This window comes from Strongylocentrotus purpuratus, unplaced genomic scaffold (assembly GCF_000002235.5).
Source record: "Strongylocentrotus purpuratus isolate Spur 01 unplaced genomic scaffold, Spur_5.0 spur5_scaffold_12, whole genome shotgun sequence".
NCBI lineage: Eukaryota > Metazoa > Echinodermata > Echinoidea > Camarodonta > Strongylocentrotidae > Strongylocentrotus > Strongylocentrotus purpuratus.
Window position 1 is genome coordinate 2,990,106 of NW_022145597.1, and position 18,723 is coordinate 3,008,828.

Genomic DNA, 18,723 nt, shown 5'->3' on the forward strand with positions numbered 1-18,723 from the left:
CAAAATAGAAATAACACCGCTTTTAATAATCACGTCCCTGACATGGAATGATGAACCCAAGTTTTATGTACCATATTTTCCCTATAAAAGAGAAGTGATTTTTTTTCGCTCGCTCACTACGCTCGCTAGCTCGTGGAATTATGTGCCCACCACTAACCTGCTACAACATCATTAAAAAGAGAAATGTAGGGGGTTGCCTGCCCGCCAAAATGGGATTGACATTGCCTTAAACACGATTGTGCCTGCCCCCGACCTGCAACAATGAAACAAATTTTATATAGCAACTCATTGAGAGAAAGATGTATTTTCGCTCGCTAGCTAAAATGGGTATAAAATTAGCCTAAACACAATATTGTTCCCGCGCCCTGCATGGGACAATTGAACCAAGTTTAATTAAGTGACAATTATTAAAAAAGAAGTGATTTTTTTCTTGCTCGCTACGCTCGTTTGCAAAAAAATGAAATTAACGTCGCTAACAAGTGAATGTTCCCACCCCCAACTTGCAACAATACCAGTTTATATACCAAACGTTACTTAAAGATTTTTTTTGCTCGCTCGCTCGCCAGAAGTGAAAATTAGTATCGCCTTTTTTGTTTGTTTCGGTCGCTTGCCCCCCCTGACGGAGTACCCCAGGTACGCCACTGGTCAAAGTACACGATACAACTAATCGTCTTCTTTTACTAATAATTTAATGAAACGTGAAAGTTTCCGCGCTACGCGCGGAATGGGCGAAAATGAATACAGACAAGGATAAAGAGTAATAATTTATTGAAACATTAAAGCTTCCGCGCTTAGCGCGGTAGGGGGGAAACTGAATTCATGAAGGACACGATACAACAAATCGTCTTCTTTCTCTAATAATGTAATAAAATGTGGAAGCTTCCGCGCTTCGCGCAGGAATGGGCAAAAATGAATTCAGACAAGGATTACGAGTCGAGAATGATACATAGAATCGTCTTCTTTCTTGAATAATCTAATGAAACGTCAAAGCTTCCGCGATACGCGCGGGGGAAGGGGAACTTGATTCAAACATTAATGATTAAGAGTCGAGAATGGTACATCGAATCGTCTTCTTTCTTTAATAGTCTAATGAAACGTCAGAGCTTTCGCGCTACGCGCGGAGGAAGGGGAACTTAATTCAAACAAGGATTAAGAGTCGAGAATGGTACATCGAATCGTCTTCTTTCATTAATAATCTAATGAAACGTCAGAGCTTCCGCGCTACGCGCGGAGGAAGGGGAACTTAATTCAAACAAGGATTAAGAGTCGAGAATGGTACATCGAATCGTCTTCTTTCTTTAATAATCTAATGAAACGTCAGAGCTACCGCGCTACGCGCGGAGGAAGGGGAATTTGATTCAAACAAGGATTAATTAAGAGTCGAGAACGGTCCAACGAATCGTCTTCTTTCTCTAATAATTTAGTGAAACGTCAAAGCTTCCGCGCTTTGCGCGGGGGGGGGGGGAAGGGGGGGAGGACTCACCCTCCCTGCACCCAACCCCCTAGGAACCGCGCTTCGCGTGCTCACTACCGCCCCCCTAAAATTAAATCCTGGCTACGCGCTTGGGAGGGGTGCAACTTGCCACACGCTTTTACCACTTTGGTAGCTTTGATCCATTGCCGAAAATATTTTGGCACCTATCATCCCCCCCAACCACGGATACAAATCGACACCCTTGTCCTTTCCTATAATTCACCTCTAGAAATAATAATGTCACTAAGTTAGTGACAAAAACCTTTTTCTTCTTTTTTAAATGAAAACGATTACTCAGGCTTTCCCTCTTTTTAAGAGTTTTTACTTTACAAATTCTCATGAAGTACACAACTTCGAGTATTTTACGTAAGGTTTTTCCAAGGTTTCGCATCAACGTTAGAAATACGTTACAATTTTTTAAAATAATTTGTTTATATTATTATGTTCTGTATAATAGTATTATCATTACCATATTACTATTATCAATATGTTACGCTTTCAGTCATCGCTTATTATGGTTGATATTCATTATGTATATCTTATTCTGAAGTATTATTTGATATTCATTTGTATATAACTGTATTCAAATATGTTATTCTGAGATTGATTTTCAATACAATGGCCTGCCGGATGGTCCATACAATCGGAGAGAAAAAAATACACACACGCCATGAAATTTTCAGCATATAATTGTTCTTATTATGTTACGAAATGTTAATATTTTGTGCTTTATAACGGTTGTTAAGAAAATACAATCTCTTTAAAAATTCTTTGTTATTTTTTTATTAAACTTTGATGCAGAACCTTATGATGTAAATTCGCCATGTACCGAAGCTTTTAACTTGTCAACGGAGGAGGAAAAAGCAGAAGAGGAGGAGGAGGAGGAGAGAGGAGGAGGAGGAGGAGGGGGAGGTGGAGGAGGAGGAAGAAGAGGAAGAGGAAGAGGAAGAGGGAGAGAAAGAGAGAGAGAGAGAGAGAGAGAGGAAGATGAAGAGGAGAGGGAGAGAGAGAGAGAGAGAGAGAGAGAGAGAGAGAGAGAGAGAGAGAGAGAGAGAGAGAGAGAGCCTCTGGGTGACACTAAACTCGTCCAAAAATATATAACTATTATCATGACAAAGACAAATTTGAATGATTGAGAAAGGCCTATAACATGGTGCATCCATTATGTCCATAGTATTCTATTCGGTTGGGAGGGTTTATGGGGGGGGGGGGAGTTATAATTCCATAAGCATGCACTTGGAAGTATATAGTGGAAGATGGCAGCCAATTTATTCTGAAACCTGGAGATACGATGATAATTATGATCATGGTGTGATCGTCTTCCTGTATTGTGACATCATTAGTGACGTCATGTTTTGGATTCTACATGGACTACTATAATGTTTGTGGATCTTAAATAATTTCTGATAATTGCGGTTGATGCATTGGGATAGAATACTTCTTTACCAAGTTTTAACGTATTCTAACATATTTCTTGCACAGGAGGGTGTGGGATGGGCTACAACCCCCTCCCCTCCCCTCCCCCCTCCCCTCCCCCCTCCCCTCCCCTCCCCCACCCACACCTCGTTGATTAATTGTGGGAAAACCCATTTCGGAAAGGTGTCAACAAGAGTTATTAGGAGAGATTTGTTAGCATGATAATGTTTTTAAATAGATATTACCTTCTAATTCTATTTTCGTTGCTACTCGCTCGCTTGCATCATCTATCGCAAAGTTTAGTAACAGGAAAGGTTATATTCAGACAAGATACATTTTGGTCAGTACCCGTACTTCTATAAATAGATTATAAGCCTAGTGTACGATTCATATCATATCATGGATGTTTAAATGGGATAAGAGTGACTTTAATCTCACCAAATAAAAAATAAAAAATAAAAGTAATGAAGACGAATTTGTCCTTCTTTCTCACACGTTGAGATGAGTCACATTTTTCATGGAATGATGAGAAACGGAGGGAGGGGCAAAAGAGTGAAAGAGAGAGAGAGAGAGAGAGAGAGAGAGAAAGAGAGAGAGAATATTAGATTGACATGAAAGAGATAGTGAAAGAGGAAGGGAAAGAGGGGAAAGGATATACAAATCGACAAACAGGGCAATCTTTGATATTTTCTTTTTCTTTTTGGTTTATCGATCTTCGGAAGCCTTTTTGAAGGTACATGTATTATGCTTCAAAATGACAGTTGGTTAAACTAAAATAGATTTGAAACAGGGAGATATCAAAGGCCTAAGACGATAAAAAGCTCAGTGCTCAATCCTTTTATTATTATCATTTCTTTTTTGTAGTTTACAGTTGATTTAAGTGCAACAAAAGTCATAGAAATTCAAGAGAAACACAGAAGCGTGGGATGAAGGAGGGGCAGCGTTTCTGCATCCCCAAAATATGAGTATTTCCAATAATGTTATTCCGACAATCGTTATCCCGTGCCCCAAAAGAGAGGTGGTAAATTATATTTGTTATATTTAAAAAGTATATTGAGATGACCATTTTCTATAATATCTTAACATGAAGGAGAAAAATCCTGATGAGATCTTGAGAACAATATAAGCGTAAAAGACTGCAAAGGCCTTTAATAAGTTACATAATTACATCAACTATTCATAACCATTATACCTACATTGTGATTAATACAATTACCGACGATGGTTTTATTGTTTCTTTCTTTACATGGTCCCAGATAGGCCTATTGTATGTATATTTCCCTTTAAGGATCCTCTTTGTAGGTGCAACGCAGCCCCTTTTTTTTTCTTCCAGAAAGTGCCTTTTTGCTGGTTAATCCCCCGCCCCCACACACATACATTTTGGAAGGTGCTTCGCCTGTTAATTTCTTTATATTTTTTTAACTATATTTTGTTGTAAGTTTTTCTTGTATGCATGTTTGGTTCGAGGCAGCGACTCTAAAGTTTCTGAAGGTCAGAACGAAATTGAAGAGTGACAGAATAATCTCTGGGTTATACTAGATGAAAATCTATCGTATGAAAAAAAAAAAACATATTGATTATACCGCCCCCCCCCCCAAAAAAAAAAAAAGGTTTTCTATACGAAAATCGGCAAAACCTTATTAATTTCCCCAAACAATATTTCTAAACTACTCTTAACGCTCTGATTATGCCACGATTCTATTATACTGCGACGCCTGTTTGGTCAAATTGGCTAGAGGTCTCTTAGATAGATTACTTAAATTACATAATAGGTTGGCAAGAATGGTCCTGAGGGCTCAACCAAGGAGCCACATTAGTGACCTATTTTCTGCCCTTAAATCCCAGGAAAGATCTCTGTTCTAGATGCCCCGGCCAATTCAATTCAATTCAGAACTTTATTTCAGACTCAGCTGCACAAGGAAACATTAATGTTACATTATAGGGAAAAGAGCTGAGTATAAACATGATGAGTATATAACAACAAATCTTACAAAGAGTAACAAATAAACTATACTACTGTAAGAGTTTAAGTTAGACTAATTCCCTACTTGTATTTGTCACAATTACTATTTGTTTCTCTAGTCTCTTGTTTCTATACTTATTCATTTCGCATCATTTGCTTATTCACTTACATATTCACTTGACCCAATTCCTTCCTCCTCCTTCGAATCTCGCTTTGTTCCATGCATTCAGCCGTTTATCTAGGCCTACCCCAGCTGGGGCCATTTATTCAATTCAATTCAACTAATTTTATTTTCACATTTGAATAAAAAGAACAATCACAATGACAATAAGATACACTGAAAAAGAAAATAACAAGTATAAAAGACAACAAAATTCACATATCAGTAGTGGGATTTGCAAAAAGGCAACTGACCGCCTGTCAATGGCAAGCCCTTTACAAAAAATATAAAATGTGTATATTATGTATAAAAAAACATTAAATCAGAAGAAAAAAACACACCAAGACATTAAAAAAACATGAACCAGTCAAAAGGGATTCGTTTGGCTCATTATTGTATATTTGTTTTGGTCATTGGACCTTTGAATCATGTATCGAAAAAAAACACTTAAAATTAGGTATTGATCAGAACAATTTATATTTTCTTTCAAAATTGGCAAGTGAGGGACAAGATTTTATTTCAACTTTTCAAACTTTCAACCTTTTGCCTTTGTGCATTTTTTTTTAGCGAGTCGGCTTTCTCCGTAAGTTATACTCTCTGATTTAGATTGTAACAATTACATCATTAGCCTCAAATGAGACTAGTGTTAATCATGTGTGGGCTCGATTTTGGCAGCATCACTATCCTGGCTGTGTAGTAAAAGATGTGCTTTTGATTCTCAACATTTGAAACACCACTGTACAAAATTCAACTGATTTCACTCAAAATCGGTACTTTAGTGACAATTGATGACACCTAAATGGCTGTAAAATACATTTTTTTAACTCACTGATGTTAAAAAGAATAATTTAAAAATTCAAATGGTAAGTCTAGTGTCAAACTTTGCTTACAGCTGCATCGACATAATTGTGTACAGTCTATGTGATATTGTGTGGTGTGTATATTTGTGTATGGGTCTAATAATACCCACCTCCACAGCAAGCATGCAGTGCTAGAGGTTAATACGCATTAGAATTGACTCTCTATGCATTGATGGAGTGGAATTTGGCGCAACACTCGAATAACTTCAGCATCATCAGCATCATCAGCATCAGTTGTCTGAATTGCTAGTGAATGAGTCAAACGACTGTAATGAAGGGCACATATAACGGCTTCATTTCTTCATTCCTGTAGAAAATTTCCATCTGGAAACGTTCCTCTCCTATATTTTGGCTTTGACTTTGAGCTCTAGCCTCGACAACCTTTTTTTTTGTCCGTGCCGAGCTCGCACAGAGAAACGGAACCCGTCTGGGCTGTCCTCCCGGAGTTTCCGGGCTTCAGAAGGCTTTCATTACCCCCAATTGGATCATTGTTGCATCATCATCAACTGTGTTGTGCAGTGCAAGCTACAAGTGAAAAATGAGGTTAGTCATTGATGATGATGGAATAAGATATGGATAGTTAACAGGCGCGGATCCAGGATTTTCCAATAGGGGGGGCCGGAAATTCGAAAATCGCGCAGACCGTAAAAGGCGTTATTTCAACTTTAATACCAATACTGACAAGGTCATATTAGAAGCACTGTACTTAGTGTACTGGTACCTACAAGCGGGCACAATTTTGGAAAGGGGACATGCTCACGTCACGTCTCTTGTCCGATATCAACATTACCCGTTTTCAAGTTATGCTCGCGCGCAATTTTTTTGACATTTCCATCAGTGGGAGGTGAAGCCTCTTGCTCCAATATCTATTTCCTGGTTTCATAATTTGGCGAGCGGAAATTTGAGCATAATTACGTATGTTGTGAAAGTGTTATTTGTCACCAAAATATACGAGATAAGATATAAAAAATGCATATTAGTAATTTTTTAATTTTCGGGGAAAGAGAGGCTGCAACCCCATCCCGCATTGACTGCAGGTGTTTTGAAATGAAATCAGACGCCCCAAAAAATTATTAACCAAAACGCACGAATCCAGTTAAAAAATTCAGCTTCAGAGATAGAGAGGACATCCCCCCACAGACACCCCCTTTGCGCGCAAGCGTGAAATTAACGCTGGCGCGTCCGGGCGCTAATGGGTAAGCAGGGGCGGCGGAGCTATTTCCAAAGTGGAAAGCACCAACAAAGAAGGGCACCTACAAAGCGAAATCTCAAAGCAAAAATATACATTTTTTTAGACATTGGTATATACCCCTTCATTGTGATTCCATTATCAGGGACGATTTCCATATTTGTTTTTCTTTATAATTATACAAGATATTGCTTAAGCATCACACTTTCGGTTGGGTGTGATTGTTTGAATATTCATTTGCGAGCGAGCAAAGCGAGCGAGAAAAAAAATGTAAGATCTGTGAGGTCGCAGAGTGAAAAATTACATCTTATAAAGAGGAAAAACCAAATCATGATGGGGTTACAAGCACATTCTCGTAACGGAAGACTGAAAAGACCTTTGTTAAGTGACATGTAATTGTATCATCTATAAATGCGAGCGAGCGAGCTTTAGGGGAAATTACTCTTAGTCGCTTTAAATTAGGTGCAAGACTAATGATGGAGAGGTAAAGGGGACACTTATCGAAAGTGATAAAGACACATATTAGAAAAGAAAAGGAGCATGTGTCAAAGTACAAAGAGTAATTATCAAAGGTTCAAACGGGGCACTTCTTACACCTGAAAGGAGGCACTCACCAGAAATGAGATAGGGCACTTATGAGTATGGGAAATGGGCATTTGTCGACGGAAAAGGGGCATCCATCAGAAATTGATTTATCAGAGGTGAAAAGGGGCATTTATGAAAAGGGGATAGGTCCCTTATTAGAAAGGAAAAGGGGCACGATTTAAAATAAAATGGCAGTTAGCAGAGGTGAAAATGGGCACCCATCATAGATGAAAAGAGTACTTATCAGGAGGGGAAGGGGTACTTTTCAAAGTAAAACGAGTATCTCTCAGATTTGAATAGGGGCAATTATCGGAGGTGAAGAGCGCACTGAAGTGAAAAGAATTAACTTCTCGTAAATGAAAAAAGTTATTTACCAGAGATGAAAAGGGATACTTATGAGAATGAAAAGGGACACTTTTTTATGAAGGGCCTCATTTTTCTAAATAGCCCTTATCAGAAAGGAAAGGGGGCACATGTGTTGATAAAATGTGCGCTTATCCGAGTTAAAAAGGGGTAGCTCTGAAAAGGGGAAGGGACACTTCTTACAAAGTAAAAGTGGCAATTTGGGGGTACTTGAAAAAGTGGGGGAACTTTGCCCCCTACCCCTGCCATCCGCCCCATCATCTAAAAATCCAAAATGATGTTGTAGGGGCCGGGCGCGGCTTTATCATGAGTGCTTTTATGTGATCCTCTTTTTTATGAATATATTATCCTGGAATCCGACCCAGATTGCACACCCTAAAATGATGATCATCTCCTATACGCTTGCAGTTCACGTATGCACCCCTTCCTCCTTATCCATCGTTACCGTCACTGCCGGCGTATTTTTTATTTACACGCTAGCGAGGGGAATTTCTCGATTAATTCCAATGAAACCGCTTAATTCCAATGAAACCGCTCGCGTAGAGTCTAGCCTGGATCGGAAAGCTCGCTAGTGTGAATTTACATCCAGGAGAAAGTTTGCTTAACTTTTTCTTGAAACACTTGAACGGTTATGGAAACTGTTTGTGTTTCTAATCTTCAAATATTAATATTATTCTGCATCAAATATAATACATTGGAATCTACTGTGGTATGTAAAGGCACGAACTTACGTTAATACATACACATATTTTTTTTAACCAAGAAGGTGCACCATGGTAATACATTAAAAAAAAAACATCAACATATTACCTAGACAACTCATCACCATAGCCATTGTAAAACTATATATTAATGATACATGTAAAATATAGTTTGAAGCAATTCTCGTCAATTGGCTGTATCCTGAGTTTGATTTATATAATGGATTTTGTCGGAGTAACATTTGCATCTACCTGTAGTTGAAGAATAGATACAGTGTATAAAATCAATTAATTTGGAGTTCAATTGGAAGGAAGTAACGAGGAATATTAAAGCAAGGGAGACTGGGAGATGAGGAAAGCAAGAAGTTAGAAATTGAGAGATGACTCGCGAGATAGCCTTGCATTAATGAATCCTTTATATAATGTTGTCTTGAGAGAAAGTAGATGATTTTTTTAAAATTTGAGATTAGTGCAAGTATTAGAAATATGGGAAATAGAATTAATGAGAAAGTTATTTTTATCGAGATCAATACATAGGGGGGGGGGGGGGGGGCACCATCAAAATAGGGCACTTTCTGGAATATATGGTGCACCTACAAAGGGATACATCAAAATGTAAATCTACCATATTTAGACATTGATAGACGTACGCGTAACGCATGTCACACACATACAAATTAGAAGAAAAGAGAGAATAATGTTATAAAAAAAAAAAAAAGGTAGAGGAAAAGGAGAGAGACAGAGAGAGGGAGAGAGAGAAAGAAAGAAAGGAAAAAAAATAAGGAAGAACATGAAACTTAACTTTACACTTAGGTCTACAGATTACATTTCCGACTGAGTTGGCTCTACATGAAATTGTCTTTAAGAGAGAAAGAGAGGTTATTTCTAAAATGAAATGAAAGGGGCTATGTGACTCTCTAGAAGAAAATTACAATTTCTATCGCTAATGACGACTATTTTGAATTTCCTAAAAAAAGTTCAAGAAGTTCAAGAACTTCCTGGGGCTCCGCCCCATGCAAGACTCCCGGCAACAGAATTTTTTTTACACAATTTCTTGCTGTCTGCTGCCTCGAGATCACTGGAGCGAAGAAAGGTAACATATAGCAAGAATCCCTATTCAGTGAAGGATTTATCCCTTTTATTATTAAAGACTCCTGGCAAAGGCTCTCCCCCTGCAAAATTGGAGAGAGTTTTATGTATATTGTTTAAGCTTCTAACAACCACGCCCGTGGACCTTTTATTATTTACACAAAGGTAAAAGTGTATAGCAACAATCCCTATTCAGTGAAGGATTCATCCTTTTTATGCAGATGCTTCTTCTACCATTCTTGACCAGAAGTGCGTTTCAAACTCAATGATGTGGGCATCATCCCATTGAATGTTGTGTCCAGTGTTACGGGTTTGTTTTGCTACTTGCTGCCTAATCTGAGGGCTCTGTTGTGCTCTTTAAAAAGAGGACACAATAGGGGCAGCGCAATTTAAATATCAAGGGTTGATTAGAGTTTATTTCTTAAATGAAATGAAAGGGCTATTTGACTTTCAAGAGCGATAAAAACTCTAATTCATCCCTTGAAATTTAAATTGCACTGCCCCCATTCAGTGTGCTATTTTCAAAGAGCACAAAAAGGCTTCAAGATTGAAGATTCCATCTCATAAAATTGTCTATATTGAGAGCCTTATTTCTGAAATGAGAGGGCTATTTGACTTTTAAGAGCGATAAAAACTCTAATCCATCCCTTGAAATTTAAATTGCACTGCCCCCATTCAGTGTGCTATTTTCAAAGAGCACAAAAAGGCTTCAGATTGAAGATTCCATCTCATAAAATTGTCTATAAGAGAGAAAGAGAGTTTATTTCGAGAGAAAAAATGAAATGAAAGGCTATTTGATCAGAGCCCTTTCATTTCATTTTAGAAATAACCTCTTATTCTCTCCTAAAGACAATTTCTCTCTTGAAAAGGCTCTGCCAGGCCCCTCAAGCTCTGTCATGTTGTATGCGTATGCGCATGTATGTGCATCCCTTCCTCCTTATTCCCTTATCCATCGTTACCGTCAATACCATTTGAGTAGGGCCGGCCCCCACTTCAATAACGGCTCCCAAGCCATCGGAATGACCCCAGAATTTATAGATGACCATTCTGCCGTTCTTTGGAGGGGCCGGGCGCGGCCTTTTCAGAAGTGTTTCTACACTTAGCTTTTTCATGCACTACGGCTTAACATAAACAAGCATGCTAAGATTTTTTTGAAAATAAGCATAATTCCGACTCAGTTTCGCATAACCTAAAAATATGAATACGGCCAGTCACCCCCCCCCCTCAATGCATCCGCCTTCACGCACACCCCCCCCCCCTTCCCTTGTCTTTCCCTTATTCGTCGTTACTGTCACTAATTTTTAGTGCCATTTCGTTGTCTTTCTTTCTCCCCGGCTCCTCTCTTCTTTTTCTTTCCTCTTTTTTTTTAAACTCTCTCTCTCTTTTCTTCTCTTTTCTTTTATCTTCTCCTTTTTTCCCTTTTTTTTTTCTTCTTCTTTTCTTCCGGCTCTTTTTTCCTTCTCAATTTTTTTTTTGCGCCGCCAATAGGGGGGGCCGCGGCCGTTTCGGCCCACCCCTGGATCCGCCACTGGTTAATGATATGATATGAATTAATATGTTTATGTGATTGCTGCCATGAGCTACATAACATAGATCTAGATCTACTGTACTCTGTAGATGATGGTCATTTACAGTATGTAGACTAGGTCTAGACCTACATGTAGTCTAGTAGACCTAGATCTATGTACATTTGTAGACCGAAAATTCTGTCTCTTTCGTTCGTTGGCCTCTGATTTTGGTAGGGTCTGCTCCTCTCTTTAGAGACAGAAGGGTCTCTTGTCAGAAGTCGCGTAACACCAAAAGCGCACAAAGGAAGATGACGTCATCCATTAACAGTAACAGTAAAAATATGTATTATGGCTGCAAGAATTTTAAGTTAACACAGAGCTCAATTTCGACTAGTGCTGTAGTCAAACGTTTAACTGTCCGGTATCCGACCGCCCATGGCGGATTCCTTTTTCAATTGGACGGTTTCATTTTTCCGTTTTTTTATTTTTATTTTTTATTTATTTATTATTATTTTTTTTTTTTTTTAAGTTTCGATTTATGCCCCTCCACCTGGCATTATGCCTGGCAAGGCCTAGACCGAAAGCTTCAGTCTCTATACCGTCGGTTGTTCCACTGAGACTACGTCTGGCTCCACTAGACCTCCGGTTATAGAGACAGAACGATCGCCTATGCCAGCCTATGTTGAAGATATCACGGCTAGATTTTAGCCGTTAGGCCCCTCCCACAAACATGAACAAACTTGCCACGGCCGTATTGTTATGCCCCCAAAATCCCCCAAAATGTCATTTTACCTCGTGCATATCCAATTTTACATTAGGCCTAGGCTATAATACATCGGTTCCACTTACTAACTTGATTGAAATAATCCGTTTAATGGTCCCTTTTAAGGAAATTATGGGTCAAAATCGACATCCATGTTGAAAATCTTGCAAGCCGTGTTAAACTCTCGCTGCCATCAATCTCATCCCTTCTAGTCTACGCCGAAGGCAAAATGATTATGAAGGAAAAACTGTGCGCCATCTACACGTTCGTAATGGCGTTATCACAGTTTTTCCTTCATAATCATTTTTGCCTTCGGCGTAGACTAGAAGGGATAAGATTGACGGCAGCGAGAGTTTAACACGGCTTGCAAGATTTTCAACATGGATGTCGATTTTGACCCATAATTTCCTTAAAAGGGACCATTAAACGGATTATTTCAATCAAGTTAGTAAGTGGAACCGATGTATTATAGCCTAGGCCTAATGTAAAATTGGATATGCACGAGGTAAAATGACATTTTGGGGGATTTTGGGGGCATAACAATACGGCCGTGGCAAGTTTGTTCATGTTTGTGGGAGGGGCCTAACGGCTAAAATCTAACCGTGATATCTTCAACATAGGCTGGCATAGGCGATCGTTCAGTCTCTATAACCGGAGGTCTAGTGGAGCCAGACGTAGTCTCAGTGGAACAACCGACGGTATAGAGACTGAAGCTTTCGGTCTAGGCAAGGCCCAGCTTAGACAGAAATAACCATATGATTTGGTCATTTATTTGATAAAACTGACATTTGTTGACATTCCCAAATACAGACGGCAACCCAGGGATCTCGTACCGTGGGGGTGGCTAGAGCCACCGATTCAAAAACATTTTCTCCCCGAATTCCTTTATTTAGATCTTATTTTCTGATTTCTAAATCAGATGTAAATTAGGTCGGTATATATACCTCCTAATTACAGTTTTCAAAATTTGCTAACCTATTATAGAATGTGAAATTTACGAACTTACTTATTATGAGTTATCCAATTTTATCTCAGAACTGCGAAGCAGTACGTTCATGCATTCAAACTATTACCCGGCGGCCGATATATTTCTGGTTCAACCTACCAAAACATAGCCAATGGCCAATCAGAGCACTCGTTTCGTGGGAGTTCGTTGGTCAAACCGGGCTGACTCGTACGTAGCTACGGTAGCTATTGGACGTTTGAAAAGAAAAAATGAATATTCATCAACTAAAACCAAGACGGATAATGTTGACGAGACTTTCTCGGATTAATCATTAATTTAGGATCTAAATGAGCAAGCTATCGTAAGTCAAATAAGCTTTATATGTCATTTTTAATTTTTATTATAATTGCAGCAGTTACGAGGATGTAAAGAGTGAAAATCTCGTTGCATATCTCATTCATCACAGTCCGGTCGAACCGAACCATTTGTTCCGTACAGTCCCGTACAGTCCCGATAGGCCATACTTCCGTATCTATAATCGGAGGTCTAGTGGAGCCAGACGTAGTCTCAGTGGAACAACCGATGATTAGAGAGACTGAAGTTTTTGGTCTAGGCCCAGCTCAGTAATTGGTGTGTTGACTCACCACTCAGAAACTAGAACAACACTCAAATTTGTCTGTCATCTTGGTTTGAAAGTAATCTTTGTAATACATGTAGATCTCAATATGTACTGTAGTTTATAATAATAATTCATCCAACTTTTACACACGGCGTACCACAAGGTTCTATCCTAGGTCCTCTTCTGTTTTTAATTTACATTAATGATCTTACACATTCTTCTAAAAACGACATTGTTACTATTATTTGTGACAAGTTCACAAGCACAAATCGGCACCTTCAATGCACCTCGCAGTTAAAGAGAAGGTTGAGTTCTGGGAAGAGGTGAAAAATAATTTGTGAGCGTTATCATTCTTATTATGCAAGTGTGGAAGAACATCAGATAAGACATGTTCCCTGAAAAGCATGGCTCTTCAGATGCCTTCAAATGCCTTCATATTCTAAATATGTCATGTACATCGTAAAACTCGGGGGTAGGTTTTTTACGCCACGTGTTTGTGTAGTCCCATATACATCTTTCTGTGTACAGTGTTTGTAACTTTACCAAGACTTGGCCAATTTATTATCATTTTGATGATTCCAGAACCTTGCAATACACACAAATTCTTATATGCTAGATGATCAACCTTTTCTGGTCGATTCCACACCATTTCTTTTACAATGCAATCGCATGACCAGAACTCAACTTCATCTTTAAATGACCGTCCTTCCTGACAGAGTCGATCAAACCAAAAAAAACAAAAAAACAAAACAAAACAAAAAAAATTAAATCGTTTAACCAAAAACCGTCCGGTTTTGACTGGCGGTTAAACGGAATTGGAGATATTTGTGATGTTACAGGACTAATTTCGACCAACAAAATGCTAAAAAAAGACATCTTTATGCATCGTACAATACTGTCAAGCTGGTAAATAGAACCGATGTACAGTGTGTCCCAGAAAAAAACGAAACTGAGGATTATCAATGTTTAACTCTCTCTTGTATCCTTCCTCCGCTCAGGTCGGAGATCGTCGGCACTGTGAGTCTGCCGAAGTTACATCAATGGCTTTCTATAGGTCGTTAAGTAGATTTTGACGGGTTGTGTGAAGGTTGCATATAAAATAAAGGATAAATGTATGCAGCTGTGTTTTGGCACTACTTATTCACAATTATAATTTACAAATGACACATATTTGTAAAGCTTAGATCCTCCCCTTTCATTTGATGCAACTCACATGATCATGATGCATATTTCACGCATGAGTGATTAAACACAATTTGAAGAGAGGAAACCAAAAAGTCATTTGGCGGGTGTTATCTGAATTTCAAAGAGAAAATCACATTTCTAGAAAGTTCATTTTCTGCCCTTTCATATGACACCTCAATCAGGAAAAATGAGCCAGGAATAACAAAGGTCTGTTTGTTTAAGGTAATGCTTGCATTTCAATAATTTGAAAATACCTCAAAGTCTGTCATATTCAAACCATTCAGACCATAATGCCAAAAAAAAATGAAACAAAAATAAGGTCAATGGACTATTTCAGGAAACATCCTCATTCATAATTTATGCTTTTAAAAATATCATGAAGTACATGTACATGTACATGTACAAGAATTGATTTTTGCCAAAATTATGGTCCATTAAAATTTGAATATAAATCAAGTTATCTTCAATGATATTCAACTACATGTATGTATCAAATTGGCAATATGAATATTCATTTGGGGGTAGGGAAACCTTCCTTTCCATATACATGTAGTATTTTTTACTTGTATTTGATTGGTTGGATGGTAAGAGTGAGGTAATTATAGCATAATGTTTTGATCGGCTTTGTTTTTTAATTGTTTACGAGTAACATCATAGCAGATATGGCACCGCACACAGAGCACGTATGTGGGTCTAAGAGGAACATACGTGGTACATGTATGTTCCATTATATCAAGATGTTGGCATCATTATCAACCAGTGTCTTTGCCAGCGCGGATACACTTAGTTTTTGTACGCGTAACATTTACCGACACACAGCCAGCGACACTGTCAAATGATTACGTACAGGTAGTGAAAATGTAATACAAATATTGCTCAGTAGGCCTACTGTATATTACCAATGTTTACCTTTTCCTTTGAATAAGTTCCGATTTAATCCTATTACCAGTACGTTATTTAAATAAACTCAAGACTACTAGTACAGTGTACATGTTCAGGATGTACAGGATGTATATATGTTTTAACTTCCGGAGTCTACTTGTAAACCTGTATGATACTACATGTACAAGCATTGCTTTCTCTTTAGGCTCTATCATATTGCTCCCTTTATCTAAATTAGTGTATTTATTTTTCTTTTTGTTTGTATTTAATGCAACAACAACAAAAACTGAAAAAATGTAACATTCCAAATGTCATGATGTAAACTGAAACTGAATAAAAGTGCTTTGTATTAGTACATGTTTAGTAAAGTGACCCATTGCCATTTACAGATAAATGCCACTCCTTTTTTTTCCTAGGGTATTAAAAGGAAATGTCAGAATTCAAAGAAGTGTTTGCTTCTTTGGCAAAGTTTGCGGCCATTTCAAGTTTGCGGGCATTTCAAGTTCGTGAGTATTACAAGTTCATCACTGAGGGATAAAGAAAATTAAAGCCACTTTTTTTGTCTCTCCAAGTGAGCTATTTTAAGCCTTTGGATGATGATGATGATGCCGGTAGATTTTGTCACAATCTCCTGAATGGGTGCCAATTTGCTACCCTGGAAGGCTGTCTGTCTCCATTATATCCTCACAGTAGGCCCCCATTTACAATGCTGAAAAAAGAATTTGAAAATTCATTGGTTTTTAAAATAACCATTTCAGCCTTTTTTTCTTCAGGGGGGTGTTTCACAAAGATCCTAAGTTGAACTTGTCTCTAAGTTGAACTTAAAAATTATGGAAAGCCGTTAGCATCCCTGAAAATATTCTGTAAAAGTTATTTTAAAAGGCATAAAATGTTAATTAAAATCATTCATATTTTCTATTATCGAGGTCAAGGAGATTTCATGTTTTTTAATGTGTAATTTATGAAAAGTCTAAAATACTTGATTTTTTTATTTTATTTGAATACATTTTATTTTAAGGCTACAAATGGCTCTCCATAATATTTAAGTCCAACTTAGAGATAAGTTCAACTTAGGATCTTTGTGAAACACCCCCAGGACACTACTTGTACAGTTGTTCTGTTTTTATACTGAGTTGTGGGCATGCACCACTCATCGCTGCTCTGCATGTGTTACCACAGAAGCGAGGAAAGTCATGTGACCAAAGACTGGAATAGATCACTGGTGTTTTGAGCATGATAATTAACACTGCAAAAACCCTGGTGTTTCGGCGGGCGTTTAAAAAACACAACAAATAGGTGGATTTTTAGATTTAGGATTTTTGGTTGTGTTGAGGTGTAGCATCTTCTGACAAAACTCTAAAATGTGAGAAAAAATGATGTTTTTTGCTTGGAGTGTAAACTCAGCTAATACCCGTACAAATGTAGCTCTGAACACTGCGGATGGCTTCCTCATAATAATTTCTGCCAGAGTGCCTGTCACTTTCCAGCTGGGTTCATCTCTTGTGCAGATGGTTTGTAGAATACTCTGAGCACTTCAAAAGTGGAAATATTTTCTTGCCATTTATAGCAATAAGCTGGGTGGATAATTGCCTCTTGAAAAAGGTAGGAAGGACACATTTGTATTTCACATGCATCGCCTTGAAATATGATGTTATTCATACAGTATCAGTGTAACAATACTAGGCATAAAATACATCAATTAGATTATTTTGTTAGTTGTTTAAATATTGGTATTGATCAATCAACTCTTTCAGTGACGTAATTTGGCATTTTATTATAAAGCACTTTGATTAATGGGTAGCATTGGAATATTTCGTAATTTGTTTATTAAATGAATGTGAGAGTAACTTACAATTTGTAAGTAGAATTAGTCTTTAACTATTCTGATTTAATGATGATGCTCATAGAATGGACTTATAAATGTTACAGTCACAGTCGGGTGATAGTTTTCACTCTGTCAAAGTATACCATGAATTCAAACTGAATATATTTCAAAATTCAGTAATTGGGATTGTTTCAAATCTAGGGTAATCTAAGCGGGAGGGGGAGGGGGAGGCGGAGGGGGAGGGGGAGGAAGTGGAAGTGGAAGAGGAGGAGGAGGAGGAGGAAAAGGAAAATAAAAGCAATTATAAATTTTCTTCAATTACTCTCTAAAAGCTAGAGGACAGTATGTGCATTATAAAATAGTCCTGGATGAGTATCTCTTAATCCCTTTAATTCACTAAACATTGTGGTTGATCTGGCTACAGTTCCTCCCCACCAACCAAATGAACTGATGGTAACCAACCGTACTGCGGCATGCATGGATATGGCCAGGCTACATACAATGTAGATATGAAATGTGCATCTACATGTACAAGTAGTGTTTACGTCATGACTTGTTTTGAGAATAAGCACTCGTAAACATTTTCCCAAGTGGTAAAAAGAGAGTCAGGTTACATACATGTACTTTCAAAAGCGTGAGTATTCTTGATTTACCGGCCTGTAATAAAATAAAGTGGCAACCCTACACTTGGCAGATTAGATAGCTTATGAACGAAAGTACTAATTGAGAGATTAGCAGTGCCTTCATCAGCTCGAGATTGCAAAATAGCCCGCCAGTTCTGATTTTGGAATAAGCCAGAAGTTTAATACAAATCCCATCTTCATCAGCTCGAGACTCGACCTCGAAACTCAAGCTCGAGAAATTAGCTGGAGATTTTTTGCTCAGTTGGTGAAGATGCACTGGACAAACTATCCCAAGATATCTTGGGATGATTATCTCGACCAAATATCCTGCTAATTAGCTGGATAGTTAAAATAGCGGGTTATTTGGCAATCTTGAGCTGATGTAGACATGCCAATTGTAAACAAGCCATTAAATGCAAGATTAAAGATTGCATAACATCCCCTACTGTATAGCTTTCAATTGGGTAGATTGGTTTCCTTCTTCTAGAAAATGAACCTGAAAACATACAAGGTCCAGTGAACAATGCCGCTGTTGGCCTTTATTCAATGTAGTATTAAAGTTTTGTTCACTC

General features: G+C 38.1%; 1 protein-coding gene across 2 annotated transcripts in view; it reads left to right on the plus strand.

Annotated features, from left to right (window-relative positions):
* The first annotated feature begins 5,972 nt into the window (after positions 1-5,972).
* LOC582468 (multidrug resistance-associated protein 5) overlaps positions 5,973-18,723 on the plus strand; it is a 62,462-nt gene continuing 49,711 nt past the window's right edge. The window contains exon 1 of one of the 2 annotated variants that reach the window (XM_030981603.1): positions 5,973-6,416. The gene's annotated coding sequence lies outside the window, so the exon portion shown is untranslated. The remainder of the gene's footprint in view (positions 6,417-18,723) is intronic. The other variant, XM_030981604.1, reaches the window with a different exon arrangement.